The sequence below is a fragment of the Pezoporus occidentalis genome, unplaced genomic scaffold (assembly GCF_034315485.1).
Source record: "Pezoporus occidentalis ecotype Australia unplaced genomic scaffold, CSIRO_AGI_Poc_V1 ctg72, whole genome shotgun sequence".
Classification (NCBI taxonomy): Eukaryota; Metazoa; Chordata; class Aves; order Psittaciformes; family Psittacidae; genus Pezoporus; species Pezoporus occidentalis.
Window position 1 is genome coordinate 1,651,868 of NW_026916072.1, and position 18,334 is coordinate 1,670,201.

Sequence of the window (18,334 nt, forward strand, 5' to 3'; positions counted from 1 at the left end):
AATTTTCCTCCAGGCACAGGACATTCAGGGAAGGATATTTCTGGCTATTTCTAATTCCAAAGTTATTCAGTGGAACAAAGATTTTGCATTTAATTTGAAGCTTACTGGAAAATGTTATCAAGTTATCTCCTAACCAGATTGAGAATACAGCAGCAAAATCAAATCATGGGATGAGTTTCATGCTCTCTTGCAGTAGTGGTTTAAATTTGTTAAAGTTAGCGGTGTCTCTGCTGGATTTCATCAGCTGTTTAGCTCTAAAATAACATCCTAGTATAAACTATTATCAACTTATCAGCAATGTGCCTTTCAGGGACTGCAAGGCCAGAAAGGAAGTCTATGGATTTAGACAGTCCAGCAAACCAAGCAGGCTCACAAACTCTTAAGAAGTCACAGCTCAAAGTAATCAAAAGGTCTGAAATCCCACTAGAACCCTTGAGAGTCCTGAAAGTAGTAAACAAAAGAGTCACCAGAAATGATTGCATCTATCTCTAAGTGTTCTGAAATCTGCGATCATTCTTCTTAAACCCTAATCACAGTCATCTAAATCATAAACATTCTATTTTCTGGCTACTGCTCTGATTGATGATGAGCTAAAAGATCATCTTAAGCATCTTGTATCTGCCCATTTATACCTGGAGTGAACTGAGAGCAGCACATCTTGCTTTGCCATTGACTGCCAGTTGCTTTAGTGGGATGGAACTCCAAATGTCAGTTTCCATATTACAAGCCCTCACCAGTCCCAGCTGCACTTCTCTGAAACTCTCACTTCTGATTCAGTGCCATAAATCACATATAATTAAGGGCTGGGAATCAGAAAATCTCTGCATTTACAACTTCACTTTCTGGAGTTCCAGCCAGCTATAAGCTTGATGAGCTAAGTCTTTACATCTCTGTTTTCCAATATTGGCAAGCACAGGTTTTCCCTGGTATTTATCCTTGTGCTAACTATCTTCACAGGATTCCACAAGGAACTGACTAAGCTATGCAGGGATTTGACACATAAGGATGTGTGTCCCCCAACCCTGGCACTACATGAGTCTTGCCAGAAATAGAATGCTGCTGGCAATGCAATTCTTTAAAAAGTAAATTTGGAAGGAATAACAACTGGTAATTAATTGCCTCAAATAAATGTCTCTGGACTGAGTAGAAGCCACTCTGATTATATAACAAATAAAAGCACCTTCCTAGGTGGTAACCCTATTCACACAGTTGGGAGAAATAAACTGATAAACAAGTTCTTTGCTGTCCTGCACTCTTCTTCTTTGTGAATTGTATGTCACTCAGCCTTTGGCTTTACCTGATTTATACATGCAGATACACAAAAGCCAGCTGAAAAATATCCAACCTTCCCTCCCTTTGCTGCAAGCCAGAGGGGAGCAACACTGGAACCAATTGCCTTGTACTTTTCAAAGAGCAGAGAGAGAAATGCTCTTTCCCTTTGCTTATACTTCACAATGAAAAAGGTTTTAGGAGTGAACTGACAAAAAGGAGAGAGCCTCATTCCTCCCTGCTAGGTAACTGATTGTTGTTGCAGGTATTTCAAAAGAGGATGAACAAAAGAGGCAGTGGGGAATGGGTTTGTGCAAATAATCATAGAATCATAGAATAGTTAGGGTTGGAAAGGACCTTAAGATCATATCGTTCCAACCCTCCTGCCATGGGCAGGGACACCTCACACTAAACCATGTCACCCAAGGCTTTGTCCAACCTGGTCTTGAACACCGCCAGGGATGGAGCATTCACAACCTCCCTGGGCAACCCATTCCAGTGCCTCACCACCCTTACAGTAGTAAGATGGAAACTGAAAAAGTTTTGTCTGCATCCATGGGCATGCTGTTACAAAGATTATTTAAACATAAAGTGCCACATAACTCACATACAGTTTGGCCTTCCTCACCAGCTTCCCTGGGGTCCTACTCATCTCTAATCTCCAAAGTACTGTGACATCCTAACCCAACCACAGGACACAATACGACACTCAGTTCTGTCAGTCACTGCTGTCCTCAGTCTAATGACTCCCTGTGGAATTGCAACAGGGTGTCCTACAGTCACCGAGAGCACCACACACCTCCAGACCTCTTTTCCTGATATTTTCACCCCTACCATGGGCAGGGACACCTTCCACAAATATGTTTTGTTTGATCATAACGAATCAACAGTGTGATGCAAACTACCTGACCTTCATCAGACATGTACTAAATATCCACCTGACACCCACAAACGCTGTAAGTTCCTGCCTGCTCTCTGTGCACAATTTAATTAGATGAATAATAAATACATCAAATGTATCAATGGTGGAAACCATTTGTCTGCAGTGAATTTACACCCTCAACATGTGTTGTTCACAGGCAGCTTATTATGGCTAACAAGTCTTTACCTATTTATCTTAAAAATAACAAGAATCTTCTTTCATTTACATTGATCTGTCCAATTTTCCAGGAGGAAAATATAATTAATCACAAATAAGGAGAAAAAAAATTCCAGAGTTGACAGATGAGATGATGTTTTAAAACACTCAGTTCAATACGCTAAAAGCATTCTCTCTGTCACAACAGCACTTCCAAAATCAAGCCTGAATTGCAACAGGAGGAATGTGAAAACTCAGCCAAAAGGTTGAGGAAGGATTTTCCACTTATCATAATTTCCTCTATTGAACAGTGATTGAGGATTAAACCGAGCCAACAGAAATTATTTGTTAGGATGGTTTCTTTAGTACAATAATAAAAAATATTAATAAATTCTTAATAAATTTGCCTGTTTGGCCTCCACCACTGGAGCAGCTTCTCTTTCTCTGCACCAACTATAGGAAAAGCCCAGGAAAACTTAACTGGGAGAACACTCTGGGAAGTGTTGCTGTGGGCTTGCCACTACTGCCAGCTACAGCTGAAGACCAAATACTGGACTAGAAGACTTTTCGATCTAACCCAGAACAGCCATTGCAATATTGTTCCATTCCAGTAAAGAGCTACTTGGTTGGAGACAGTCTCATTGAATCACTTCTTTCCTGCCTCCCCAGGTGTCAAGCTGGATGTTAGTATGTTTGAAAATCTGTGCTTAGGTTCCTAAAATGTTATTCCCAAATGCACTAACTGAACAATCCCTTTGACTTGAATTGGGCTGGAATTAGGCCCAATGAACTTCTCTGCTTTCAAAGATCATAATAGAGAACTATCACCAGAGTTTATTACACAGCCACTGGACAAAAATGCATGCACTATAATCAGGTTGCTGCTTCTCATATTTTAATTATAGGAAAAGCATTGTAAAAGCCACACTTCCATTAAAAACAAGCACTTTCACAAGGCCTAATAATAAAATTTTTATCAATAGGAATATTCAGAATTAACTTTCTGTGTACAAATTAGATTTTAAATAGCAACTTCATTTCTCTGGTGATCTCATTTAGGTTTTGGTATCAAGCAATGTCTCAAGCACATAAAAAAACTCCTATGGTAAATTTTTATCCCTAATGTTTTCCAGCTGGTCTCTAATAACTATTCCTAATTGTACTTGTTAAAAAGGGGATTTATGAATCTCAATTAGACTGGTTTTACTTATCCTACTGCAATTTTCTGTACCAACCAAGGCTATTCCAAGATAGAAAAAAAAGTTCTGTGGGTGACAAAATAATTATAAAAATAAAAACCAAAAATGCCTCTTATCCAACTTAATTCTCAGTAACTCTATTTCAATAATCCCAAACAGAAAATACAGCATGTAATAACCATTTTGGGAACTTTGCTCATTCCACAAGTGACAAAGTACTTTTATTATTAGGATTTTCAGCTTTGCTTGTGTGCCCTACTGTGAACATTAAGATTTACATCATTCTCAGTGAATCTGTTTTAATTTTCTTTGCTAACTTAATATCCTGATTCAGCAAAGTATGGAGATACAGCTTACTCTGAGCACACACTGAAGACCTCAATGTGCATTTTCCTGCGATTCATGCAGAGCAGCTTCAGCAAAGTTGTTCAGCGTATTTGTACCTTTAAAGTTTAATGTGACTATGTCTTTAGCAGGCACCCAGGTCACCATTTAACTCTTTTGCTGACCAGCGTCCAGTGCTGGTACAGAAAACTTACAATACATCCCTGAAAAACCATGGCTTCCCTTCCCTAATACATACTCTAGTACCAGTTCTCAATCAGCTTCACCATGCAAAATGTTCTGTCATCTCGCTGTGAAATGTACTCTGAGAACCTTTTACATCATCAGTCACAGGACTTATGAGAGGGCTGTGCAGTTAGGATTCAGATATTAAACACTATCAGCCACATCTTTGCATGTGTGTTATCCATCACCCAGAGAAGCTTAAGCAAAACGAGTAAACACAACTATGTGTCTGCCATGCCATGCTTATGAAAAAGCAAAGCTGCCATAGCTTAATAGAAGAAAAAATTAAAAAAGAGAAACTGTTTTAGACTAAAATATATGCCATGTATGTGAAGAAACTTCTGCTACACGCACATTTTTTTATTACAGTCTCCTACAACTTTCCCAGATGGCCAGGTAACGGCTATTCCTTGGGGGTCACCATCTGCTCTGCAACTAGTGAGTCATGTCTCTGATTAACATTCAGCTCCCTGAAAAATACCCATGAAACCAGAGCTGGAGACCAAGACCCTTACGCATCAGAGAGGCTCCTCCACGGCAAATTCTGAATGTCAAAGTCATTACACCTAACATAATGTGAACATTCCCCTTGACACCACTTCTAGCCTGGACAACGGACCAGGCTGGCTTATTTCTGCAAGTTTCTACTCATTGCTAGGCTGAATATAGACACAAGAATGCTATTTTTACAACATTACATTATAACATTATCTGTTGTTGCAGCCAAACACTTTGGCTTGAAAATTTGATTTCAGATACGTTAAGTAATGCACAATAAATTCTAATCCAAAGGGAAAAAAAGAAAGAAGTGCTGGAGTGCATGCAAAGCTGTGCTCAGGCACAGTGGTTAACACATGCCTGCTGTCCACTCAACATTTGCCTTAAAAGCTGCTGTGAAAAAATCTGATTTCTCCCCAGAAGTATCATGATTGAAAGTAGCAACTTGCAAACAGCAATGTTTTTATGGGCTCCTGTGAAGAGGATTCTCCAGCGCTCAGTAGGGCGAATCCAACCTTCTCAAAAATACTGATCCCATTATTCAGTTTTGGTAATTAAAACGTTTTCTAAATGATTGTTCCCCAGCAGGAGGAAATTGATTCATTTTAATGCATTATTGTATTTTTGCATGGAATAACTTTCTCCCCCCCTCTCCCCCCCCCCACCTTGTTCCTACCATTTGCAGATGAATTATTTAGATGTGAAGATTTGTCTACTGTATTTGACAGGAAGCTTTAGGGAGTCAGTGGAGAAACCCAAGGAGTGCCTCATCATTTGCAAGTCCCATTTCTTTCTCTTTGGATATTGATTAGCAGAGCATTTATCCTGAGGAAGTGGCTTGACGAGGGGAACATAGATCTCAATGTGACAGTCACAGAATTTACATATTCCAAATGCATTTTGGGATTTCATTATATGCTGCTTTTTAAAACAAGTTGTTTGGGTTTGTTTTGCTGTGTTTCTTATTGTTTTGGGTTTTATTCAGGCTACAGAATCTTATCTAATTTAAGTATATTTGAATAACACTATGAGTACTATTTACAAACATAGCGCCTTTTACTTAGGCCCAAACTCTTAAGTTCATTAAAACACACTCACTGACATCAGCTGGTTTTGGGTTAGGTTGTTACTCACAGAAGCATTCCAAAAGCTGAAGCAACAGACACCTGGGTAGCTAACTTCAAAGACTGGCTCAAAACTAGATCCTGTCCCATCTCAAGAAAAGAGGAATACAGATCTTACAATTTGAGCACAGCAAGCAATATTAAAAATAAGTAAAATTATTTTGTGTTTGCATTCATCTTTTGCAGCTCTTTGAGTAGAATCAATGCTGCCACAGGTGACCCAACATTACAGAGTTTCTTGCAGAGGATGTACAAATATGTTAAGAAGCAAAACATATCAGGAGCATCAGTATTCGCAGAAAATACAAGGCACTGATATTAGAGGCAGTCTTTGACAAAGCCAAGAACAGGCTTCACCATTCCTGATTCTGTAACACATCTCTTTTTCTGGCAGTAGATTTATGCAATAAACAACAGTAACCATAACATTTATTACTTAATGTCAAATTTACTAAAGTGCTCAAAGTTCTCAAGCAGAATAAAGGTCTATATATTATGTAAAGACATCCCAAGAAACTATTTGTCCTACAAAACTTACTGTCCTATATATCTCTTATGAAAGCCTCATCTTCAAGAGAACAGCAAGACTGTGCATTTGGGTGAGTTCAGGTTTGAAACTCAGCTCTGACAGAGGCTAGAACAATAAAAAGTGATGTCCTTCGTACAGCAAAGTTATAAGTGTGTGCTGCAATCCAGTAGTGAGCAGCACAGGGGCTATGTTAAATCTATACCATGTATGCCAAAAACATAAGTCTTTAAATCGATTACATATGTTACAGTATGAAGGAGGATGGCGTGAAGATCACCTTATCCTATTTCCAAACAGCCTCCTATCGCATGTCTTTGAATAATTAGTTCTAGCTAGATGAGAAGAATTCTTCGTCCATTTTGAATTCCTTGCAATGAATAATGAACCGTTATGCTAATGCAGGAAAATATTTATTTGTATCCAAGTTTTTGTCTTTTTTTTTTCGCATGACAGGCAACACGTAAGACACATAAGACTCCTTTTAATCCATACACAGATGTCCAAGATGTTAGATGAAAAGAATCTGACCAGCCCAGAAGAATGCTGGGTAGGACAAGACAAAAGAAAGACCTGCAGGAAAACAACAGTAGGGAAAAACATCTGCCTCTATTATCTAGAAATCATCAGCGTTAAATGCTGGGCATAAATCAGTGCAGCAGCTTCCTAACTCTTTCTCAGTCTTCCTGTCAAGCAAAAGGATTTTGCACACCATAGGCAGATCTGAGTCCTCACTTCACCATTCTTGCTTGACTCAGTGATTTCTGGAAGAGCCTTCTATCTGTTGCTGAATTGTATTTAGTTGTCTCTTTGTACCACCTTGTTTATTTACTAATTTTTGTTGCTTTTTTGTCTATGTAAGTGACTTCCTTTATCATTCCTACCCACGCATCTCTGCCTGTCAAGCTACTTCCATTGCCTTTCTTGTTCAACACTGGAGTTCTCACATTTCTTGCATTTTACAGACAAGAGCAAGAGGAACAAGCTCAGTTTCCAGCCTGCACTCAGATGACTGACAAAAAATCTCATGGAAAATATTTTGAGAAATAAATTTCACTTACATCTCTATCAGCCAAAGTGACACAATATAAATCAAAAAGAAAGATTAAGAAAAATAAAATTTTTGATAATTCCTGTGGGTTGGAATGGTTGTAGCAGCTGCCTCCACTGCTCAGTGCACCCACTGCACTCACCTGTTTATTAACTGACACTTCTCTATCTTCCGACCACAAGCAACCAATGGTATTTTGTCATTGAACAAACCTCATCTGACACAAATCACAACTTCTGCCCTCAAGAGTTTCTAATCCAGTGCGAGGTATCAGGTGGATGGATCCCCTTCTGTAACAAGCAGCACTGTGCAAATGAGGCTCCTTCCATTCACAACATACAAATCTTTCTGTGTATTTGACCATCATTGTTTACTATAAATGACTGTTTTGTAAATATAATTTCCCACTATTGCAAGTTCTGTGACTTATTCCCAGTAGCCCTCACTGCAGAGGCTGTACCTAATCAATCTTCAATTACTGTGCAAATACATCCTACAGGCTACTGATGTCTTTCCTTTCAAACACATAATACGTAATTAATGACAGCTATAACGCCACCAAAGACTCCAAACCAAAAGAACTCCCTGCAATTCACACTTACCAGCACCAAAGACTGATTTGCTGGAGTACTTAATTTTCAAGGGGGTTTTATCCTCTGGAAAAGTGATTATGAGTACTCCCAGTCAGTGACTGCAGTGACTTTGCTCCTCAAAGCACAATTCTACATAACTAAGTACAATATTTATTGTTGCAACATTACATGGTAACAGCCAGGACTACATCCCAAACCACTCATTCAGGGAAAGCTCACAGTAAACCAGCAAAGCATCACTATATGAGATACATGCACAGCTCTGTCCTGCTTCAACATTACAGTTATCAAAACCTATCCTATCTAAACTAAAGCTCAAAGCTACAAGTTATCATTTTTGAACTTGTTCATTCATTCATTTACAATAATGGCTTTAAGGTTTTTTCTCTCTTTACAAATAAAATGGAAACTAGGCATTATTATGAATGGGTGGGATTCATCCACAAGGTTTGAGTAAACCCAAAGTTAGGAGTCTTGGTCTGGCCTGGTCTGCTGGTTCATATTGAGGACTAGCAGTGTACCAAGAACTACCTTGGAGGAAGGGGGCAGAGCCAGAAGGCAATTCATGACTAGTCACACAGTGTTTTGTAGAAGATAGTGCACGATAACCCTGAGAAGTAAATTTTCTGATGCTTGAAATGTATCTATAAAATAACTGACTGGCCATTTGCTTGATAAAATGCCCACCTGAAATATGAGGAAAAAAGGAAAGGAAGAGAAGAAACGATGAAGTTTGCTACACTGGACATCAAGTTTGAGCAACGGTATGTGTTGTAGCTTTAATGGGTTTGATTTGCTTTATCCATTTTAGCACACAGAAGTTAATACTAATTCAACTTTATCAGCCAGGACTTCTTTAAAGAGATATTTACACCTTTTACATTTAAATGAAGGCAAACTGCAGTATAATTTAAGCTATAATAATGACATCTAAAATATCATTGTTTTCTTCAAGAGAATTAAGCTAGCTGTGGCAAGAGATAAAACCCCTTTGAATAGAGAAACATTGTCATAGTTTGACTTGTCAAAGCTCCTGCTTCTAAGAATATTTATGATTTTACCGTTCCTTGAGAACCATAAATGACACAGCATGTCAGTGAGACAGTTTCAATCTCAGTCTGGATATTTCTGTCCAGAACTGGAGTATAATTCAGTCTCCATCCCCAGATAACCCCAGCCTTTCTCCTTATTCTGCTCACAAAGAGCTTAATACTGGATTTCCTCCTGAGAAACAAATTCTATACCTTGTGCTAACCCCTATGAGTTCACTGAGGCTGCCTGAAATGAAAATGGATGCAGAATTTTATTGTAAATTAAGAAAGCATGAATCAGACCCCAGTGTACAAAGTGCAACTGCACTTTGCTGGAGCAACTGCCTGTCAAGTAGGTACTAGACTATGATGCGCAACTCATTTGACAAACTGAGTGTCAGTGAAGTCACCTACCAGTGTCCTACGCTGCTACCAAAAGCATGTTGGCTGCTAAATGACTTTACATTCTTTCTTCTTTTTCTACCGAGCTTATTTTAGAAAGGTTGTATATCAATCTGGAAAGTGCTGTGAACATGATGTTATCATAATGGTACCATATGCCAGTCGACTACTTACAAATCATCCATGCTTCTCTCACTTGGTAGATTTTGTAAGCATGATAAAGAATCTGATTCTCCTCATGCTTACACTGACTTTATATCAGTATACTTCCATGTTTTACACTGGTAAAAGACGGGAGAAATATTTGTACCAAGCCCTCTAAAAAACCTTTAGGGATCTTAAAATGGCTGCATCAAGTAACAGGTTTTACTATTTGTCTCAAAACCAGATGTGAGTATTAAAGATTAAAACCCTATGAAAGAGTAGAATATGCTCTCAAATCACTTTCCCTAGACATACAATCTACAGAAATAGGTTACATGCTTTAAGAGCTTTGGAGCTTTTAATTTACCTCCTTGTTTTGGCTCCATAAGGAGGCAGCTGTGAATACTCCTTATAGTTTCCCTACAGCTTTTTCCTATCTTCTTTGTTCCAGAGAAAGACTTCCACACTTTCACAACACTCCATAAACCTCACAAGAAATCACGTACCACAGGACTTGTGATAAAAACAGGTCAGCAAAAGTCTAGATCTTAACAAGGAATCCAAGAAAAAAAAAGGTTAAGGAAAACTTCAGCTGCATAGCTGAACTTAAAAGAACCTGGACCCATTTCCACTCATATGTAGCAGTTAAATATATATACTAAAAAAAAAGAAGGAAAAAAGGGACTTGTTCACAAGTTTCACTCTTGGATAACCTTTAAGCTGTCATATTCTGACAGCTCTCTGGTGCCTTTTTAACCCTTTAAAATATTTTTTCAGAGTGACTATTAGTGCTCATAAAACATTTTGGGTTGAAAAGCCTAGAAAATTAAGTATATGAAGTTAGAGCATAGAACTATTTTCACTCAGCTACTCTGTCTTACTCCATTTCCAGGCAGTGAATCTGATTTCAGCTTCATGCCTATTCATTCATTAGCCTTTACAATCAGGCTGTTACTAGGAGAATTTTTCAGTGCCAGTTACTGCAAAGGAAAAAGTTAGGCCTACCAGTTCTAGTCTTGTTTGCAATCTGGTGCAAATTCGATGTAGTCTTCTTTCCTGCTGCATTTCTGTGAGCAGGCTAGGCAGTGACCTTCATCTTGTCTCTCTCTTCCTTTCTCAGAAAGAAGCTTTCATACAAATTTCAATACTTTCCCTTTAGAGCAGCAGCCAGACAGTAGAAACTGCCTGAAGGGCTTAGCACTACTGTTCATATACAAGTGTTTGTAAAAACATTAATCCTGGAGAACTCTGGACTTCCCTTTCGACATCCTGATTGAATACCTCACATTCTCTTGGATGTAGCATGCTGTTTGACAGGTACTGAGTCTGATCTTCCAAAGGCTGTACTGTATTGTCTCTTCATGAATTTGGTACATAACCTTTAATTCCCAAGGTAAGGATCATATTTTGTAAACTCTTAAACAAAACTCCTCTCTATACGTATACACCAGTTGTACATCACCTGCAGGAATCACATGGGAGTGTTATGTGGCTGAATTCATCTGGCAAACTTTAAAACTGATTCTATCTGGGATTTGTCTCCTTTGAGAGTAACTCTTTTAATTTTCCACAGGCTTTTTTATCTCTCTCCTTAACACACAGAACTTCCTCACTGAGGTTTCAATCAGTTTTGTGCAAAGAAAAGTACCAATCGCTGCTGCAGCACAGTCAAGCTGCACAGTGCAGAACAATCAGGTTGATTTTTTCATCTTTTCCATTAGCATCTCAACAACCGTTTCTAGGGGTAAGTCGTTTACTCCCAGTGGTAATTTGGGCCATTTTCTTGATCCCAGGTTTTACCTATTAGTCCCTGTGAGACAGCTGGGGAAAGACTCAGTTGCCTTAACAGGATAATTTGAGACACCTGAGGAAAAACAAGATACCTGCATTGGGCACCAGATATAATGTGTGTCTCACAGGACAACTGAATGCTGGTGTAGCAGCAACTAGAGATCAGGCAGGGTATCCTGGAGAGCCTGAGATAACTGTGAGCCCTGAATCCAACCCACAACTACTACCCCATAGTCTGCAGTTCATCACCATCAGAAGAGAAATTCTCAGATACTTTAGCTTTGATTTGCACTAGACTCTGACCTACAGTGTCAGAATTTCCTTTACACAGCTATGCAAGGGTGAGAGGAAAAGCATAAGCAAGCCTGTGCCTCCCAGCCCTCCTCTGCAAGATGCAACCAGAACTGATAGTTGCATAAGATGACAGTAAGAACAAAGTGCAAACAGGTAGTTCAAACCCCCAGTGGTACAGATGGATGTTTTGTGGGAACCCACCATACACTCTCCATGCACCTGGAAGAACACAAAGCCCAACAGCAAGCACACGTGTTGGAATAATCAAATGTAAAAACTAGTACAGGCACCACACTTACCCACTCCCCAATGCCTGCAGCCCCCACACTTGAAGAAAAAGAGTTTATAGCTTTTATATCAAGTAACTGTGAACTGTATAAAGTCTCCATTTAAATTTCCACCCCAGAGATTTGCACAGCAGTACTGCAAAAAGTAGTAATTATACAGCAGCTTTTCAATATGCAATGGAATGCAGCACTTCTCTTTTTAAGCTCAACAACCAAAGTGGCATTGTAAATATGATATTTAAATAGTAGCTCAAATCACATGGTTTTGAAAACAATAACCAAGCACATGCTTTTCAGAAGCACAGAATCAGAAGTTATTTCACAGACAAGGAGAAAAGGTTTGCAGGAATCGTGATCATGCTACAGAAAATTGGGTTATAGAGGCTGTACTTGAACGTTCATTCACAGTTCCAATATAGTTAACTGTTTTCAGGGACTTATATTTTTGATGTATGCATTTGCTTAGATATTAATTCTGCTGCCTAGCATGGAAAGCATGATGGGTTATTCAAAGTGAAAATGGCTGAATGCCCCATTCATAGCAAATGTGCCACTTTTTGAAAGAAAGCATCGTTGGCTTCTAGTTGATACTTTGGACTATTAATTTATATTTAATTGTAAAAACAAGAGATCAACTGAGTCCTTTTCAATAAGCAAAAACCAGGAACAACATAAAGCAGCCATAGCGCATATATTTTACCTCAGTCAAGGTTTTTTTAACAAAATCAATTTTGAAGTGGTAGATGGTGGGTGACTGGTAAGAAAGAAAACACTGACATTTGATTTTGAAAACAGGCAGTGACCACGCAACCATTTTCAATGTTTCAGATGCTGGGACACTGTAGAACTTTTACAATCCTGTTACAAATTTACTCAGATATTAACAAGAAAAAGAAAAACTAAGTGCAACAATTTGAACAGTGAACAAGCCTCCAGAGGTTGTGACTGACAAAGAAGTGACTGACAAATACACTTGTATTGAAAACAGCTTCGCAAACATATAGAATTACCCTTAAACACATATTTATTGCCCTAAGCCACTTCAGACATCTCACACTGACTGTAACAGACTCCAGAGCAGGTCCCATAAACACAAACTGGTTCATAAGCTTTTGCAAGACCAGAGCCTCAGCCTGTAAAAGATCACATAAAATACAACCCTACAATGAGACTGTTTAGTTGATTTACTCACCTCTATTTAGCACTACTATAAGCAAGGCAATGCACCTAAAAGAATCCATCCATCAGACCTTACTCCAACAAGGAAAATTAATGGGATTTAACAACAAAGTGGACATGTATGGAAGGTCCAAAGAGACAGTGGGACAGCAAAGCTCTGGCTGTGCTCTAAGAGGTGTTCAAGTATGGAAAGGATTCAGACTGAGACTTGGCTATCCCAGAAAAACCTTCACAGCATCACTTAGCCTCTCATTGTGAAGTTAAGAGACATAACATCCAACCACCTGACTTGAGATATCCATTACCATAACACAGGACAGTGCATGACTGGGGACAGTCCCATATCCCCATTCCCTCCACCCCCAGTCTAACAGAATACTGAAGGCAGACAGGCTTCTACATTCTAGTTTATCTATTTGTTACATATTTGTGCTCTAAACCAGGAGGTAATAAAGATATGAACAGCAGACTTCATTTTAGTTAACTCTGGACTATCCTCCAGCTGGGTGGAGGCTAACCCCAGCCTTCGCAGGATTTTGGGATCACGGGGTTTATTTAACTCTCCAATCCCTGTGATACTTTGAGAAATCGCTGCCTTAGTTTCACAGAAAACTGATCCTCTGCCCACCATTCTGGGCCAGGTGTTTGCAAGTGAATATTAACTAACACAGGCACCAGCACTGTTGTGCTATCACCTGAGAATCCCAGCTGAGCACTGAATTTGGGACCTGATGTCCTGGTACTCCCAAACTTCCCTCTCTTTCTTAAGAACCATCTGGCAGAATGGCTAAAGTCCTTCAAATGATAAAAAAGGGAATGTTTGGCAGCTGCGAGTAGCACCAGCGAGATTCCACCAGTTCCCCAACCTCAAGAAACTAAGGCTATACACTGCGTCCTACAACTTCTCCCTTGTGCCCTTCCCTGCCTCAAAGACCTTTTCATCGGGAGCACTGCTGAGTACACACAGGGGAAGCCTCCACAACCCGGGCAGTGAGGCTTCAGCCCGAGAACTCCGCTTGCCCGCGCACGGCAGCAACCCGAGGTCGGGGACACGCGGGGAGCAAACCTGCCTCCTGCAGCCAGAAGAAAGTTCGTACAGATACAACACCTCAGTAAACCATGCGGGGGGAGGCGGCTTGTGAGAGAAGCGGCGGTAGGGGAGAGCCCTAATAAAGCCATAAGGTCTTACTACCAACACATGGATGTCTTAAATCAGCACTTCCAAAACCACCAACGAGAACCCAAAGAAGATCGAGGTAACGGACAGAAACGGAAAGCTGGAGAGAGACTGCCTCCGCCCGGCTCGTCCTGGATGCCTGGGGAGTTCTAGGAGGAGCAGGGAAGGGGGCTTTCTCCTTTGCAGCCTAAGGGTTCAGGGGGAGCTCCTTGCCCCGCAGCAACAGCACCAAGAGCAAGCGGTGCGTGGGGAGCCGCAGCTGCAGTCACTGGGGCTCCGGCGCCGCGTTCCCCGCAACTCCCAGCCCCTGTCCCGACTCGCACCTACCTCGGCGGGACCAGAGCCCCGCCGTCGGGGCCGGATCCACGGGGCTGCGGCGGCGGCAGCGCGACGCTGAGAGAGGCGGCGGCAGGAGGCGGCGAGCAGCAGCCCGGGCTGCAACGGCAGAGCCGGGGCGCTCGCACGGGTGTACCGCTCCGAGGCCGCTGCCCAGGACGAGGAGATGGTGCTGCTGCAGGGGACTCCGCGAGCCTCTTTGGCTCTGTTAGGAAAGTTACCGCGGCCACACGACCCACCTTAAACCCGCCTCCCCGCAGGACCCGGGGGAGGGCGGAGGAGGGAGGGAGGAGACGGGGGTGGGGGCTCGGAAGCCATTCGTTTCTCAGCACAGAGCCAAGTCCACAGCAGCATCTCCAGGGCTGCCGCTCCGGCGTGCAGGGCTGGGTGCGCCGGTGCAGCCCCAATCCCGCAGCAGCTGGGCTGGAGCCGCGCTCCGCACCCCGCGCCTGGATCTTGCTTTTACGCGCGGTACCCCGGGGCCAGCTTCTGTGCGCAGAAACTTTTCCGTTTCCTGCAGCGCTGACGCTGTTTTTTTGGCATATTCGTTTGGTGATGGTTGATTTGGCAGCTCGTTATTTGTTTAACCATTTGTTGTTTGGGGGAAGACGGATCTAGTCCTGAAGCCTTGGGGTTTGTGTATTGGTTTGGGTTTGTTTTCCTAAGCCAGATTCAATTAAAATACCTTAAATAGACTAAAAGGAAAAAGAATCAGATAGATACCCAGGCATCCCGAGGTTGCCGCCTGAACCGTGCATGTGGGAATGAGGAAGGAAACTAGAGCTGAGGCAGAAACACTCTGCGGCTCAGCAGAGGGTAGGAGGTGGGAAAAACCCAGTGTTCTGCCTCCTGCGCCTGAAAGAAGAGGATCTACCGAGCAGAGAGCTACCCAACTCCACGGATGTACTTAGCGGGAGATCATGCAAACTTCTGGACCCATTTCAAGTTGCAAAGCGAGGCACCTGCACACACGCACGCAGTAGTAGGAGCATATATAGTATAGACATAGGAAAACACACGCAGCTCTCGGGCTCCCTGAAGCAGCCCCTGGATGGAGGAGCTGGCTAGAGCTGATAGCAGGCAAGGCTGAGGGGATGCTAATAGAGGAAAGCGCCAGGGAAAAATTACCTCTTCTCTAGCATCCTCTACCGTCCAGAGCATCTGCCCTTGTATTGTAAAATCGGCTGTTTGGCTGCTGCTTTTTCGGGTGGCTCCGTGCAACTAGATGCTTACAGAAGCTTCTCACAGGGAAGGAATTACACCCCACAATTGTCCTTTTCTTCCTGAAAGACACACCAGAAGTTACAAATATATAATGATAATTAGATCAAATGCTTGTGACAGGTGATTTGAGCAGCTGCACTAACTTAGCTCCTAATCAGCTATCTCGTGCTTGCAGTCTTTTTCAAGATGAGATGCTCTATTGTGGTATGCACTATTACTTATTATTTTCTAATGAGAATAGTAATATTAGCAGAGTTCCTCCTTTTTCATCATCTCAGTATGTAAGGAACATAAGACCAAGTCCCTTTCTGATCATGTACCAAGGTGGCTAATAGAACTTTTTTGTCACTGCAAGCCACATGATGAATTCCCACATTGTACAATATTTTATGTACATAGGAACCTGCCAAAATCCTTTGTCCTGCGCTGTGTTTTTCTTGGTAAAATGCCAGTACATGACTGCAGGTGATGGCAGAGTTTCAAAATGGATAGTTTGGGCCAGATTTGGGATGCCGTTTCCTTAAAGGACTCCTTGCAATCTCCCCAAATCCCTCTCCACTCCCACCACTGTTTTCCTGTCTCCATATTCCAAACCTGCACCTTACTGCATTGTCCTGGTTTGCTGCCTTCCCAAAATCTTGCAGTCAGCTGACCAGGAGAGCAGAACTGTGGAGCACATGGCTCTGGAGTGGATGCTGCCTTCCCCACCCCTTCCCTGCAAGCCCAGGTCTCTCCTTAACTCCTCATTAGCTATGGTTAAGGCAGCCTAGCCAGGATCTACAGCACCACTGGTGTCTGAAATTAATTCATCCCCATCTTTCCTGACCGGTCCTTTAATTATTTTTACAAACATCCTAATAATGAATATCAATAATAAATTAGCAATCATGTTTGTTTATTAAGTTATTTTCAATATTTAATAAAATTTAATAGACCAAATTTGAACTAGATTTACTGAATAAATAAAGATAATTAGGTTCTGTTGTTTGTATAAGAGTATTACAAACACCAGTTGCTCTATACTGATGGCATTGTTTATAACTCAGTTTTGTCACCAGCTTCCAGTTCGGGAACTATTTAGCCTCACCAATTTTTCTTTATAGAACATAAGATGCTGTCGGAGATGCATGGACACAAAACGAGTCTGCTGAAGACAAATTTGGCCATTTTGCTGCTACAGTTTGGGATTATTTTGTCTTTCAGATTTCTCTCTAGAACTTTCCAAAGAAGTGTCCTGTCAAACTAGGGCTGCCCTGAACATAAAAACCCCAAGATATTAAACTGCAGCTGTTTGAGACAAAGCATTCAGCCCTCCTTTCTCACATCAAATCCCATCCAACTCAAATTTTTTTGATAGTATAGTTCTGGTATTCTCTGCAGTAAGATTGTCTACTTGAAAGGTAATAGATAGACATTAGCAACGTCAACAAATCTGGCTATGGAAGTGTTTTACATTTGAGGGTGACTACTGACATTTATTTTTAGCCTCTAAATGCAACCCCCTCTAAAAAGGCATTCAGCACAAACAGCATTAGATTGCAGCACACTGATTCTCGCTCAGTGTGCTGTTTTTAAAAGGCACCGTTTACAAATTAAAAGATAGTTTGGCTTTTTTCTTCTTATTGTTGACTCAACAAGTCTTGCCTACAGTTAGAACTCTGTGAACCCAAGCTGAATCTTCAAGCTTAGCTTGACTCTTCCCATAAATCAGAATGAGTTGTTGAAATTCTGAAGGACAAAATAACTCTCAGTTATGGGTGCACAGCCTTAGTTTGGTGAAGTGATATATTTGGTTATCCCCATGCATCCTGAGCCCCAACACGGAAATGAGAAAAGAATGGGGGGGAGGAAGACAAAAAAAGCAAGAGTGTATTGCAAGAGTGACTCTGCAGAGGAAAGCTGCTTAATAATTCTGCTGGTAATGTGTGAGCTGGAGAACAATTCATTTCCCTCTCCCAGAGCTCAGCTGGGCAACAGGAGTTTAAAGGAGAGCAGCTCTTTCATAAAGGTGAGCAGGTATGTCCTTCAGTACAGGCAGACCACACCAGGTTGAAAGCACCAAAGTTACCAGTATCTTTGCCACTGACTTCTGGGGGAGGCAAAATTTTACCCTGGGAGATCTGCTGAGAGTAAGAACCAGCCACTTAGACATGCTTCCTCTTCAAAGTCAAGCCACCTTCTAAGAGCATTTTTACTGCTTTTATTTGCTTGCTTCTACATATCCAATTCAAAACTAGTTCCTTACCCACTTTTTCATTCTCCGTACATTCCTTTTTTCTTCAAGGGGAGGTTGGGCCTCAGAAAACAGCAGCTCACTGAACCATCTTAGTGTTTGCAAAAGCATCTGTTTTCAATCCTCAGAAATTATTACACATTTAATATTAAAGCTCAAGACATTAAATATGCATATTTTGCATCTGAATAAAAAAATTATCATTGAAAATAATGCTTGAAAAACAAAGCTTTGCAGATATAACATGAACTTTGAGTTGTTTTTTTATAAAACCAATCAGGGTTTTAGTTTATGCATCATCCTGTTCCCTGCACTAATATGCTGTCTG

General features: G+C 41.2%; 1 protein-coding gene across 10 annotated transcripts in view; it reads right to left on the reverse strand.

Moving 5' to 3' along the window:
- MEGF11 (multiple EGF like domains 11) overlaps positions 1-16,144 on the reverse strand; it is a 268,163-nt gene extending 252,019 nt beyond the window's left edge. For 2 of the 10 annotated variants that reach the window (XM_062601762.1, XM_062601760.1), the window contains exon 1: positions 15,678-15,956. The gene's annotated coding sequence lies outside the window, so the exon portion shown is untranslated. The other 8 variants (XM_062601766.1, XM_062601765.1, XM_062601764.1 and 5 more) reach the window with 5 other exon arrangements.
- Positions 16,145-18,334: the final 2,190 nt, after the last annotated feature.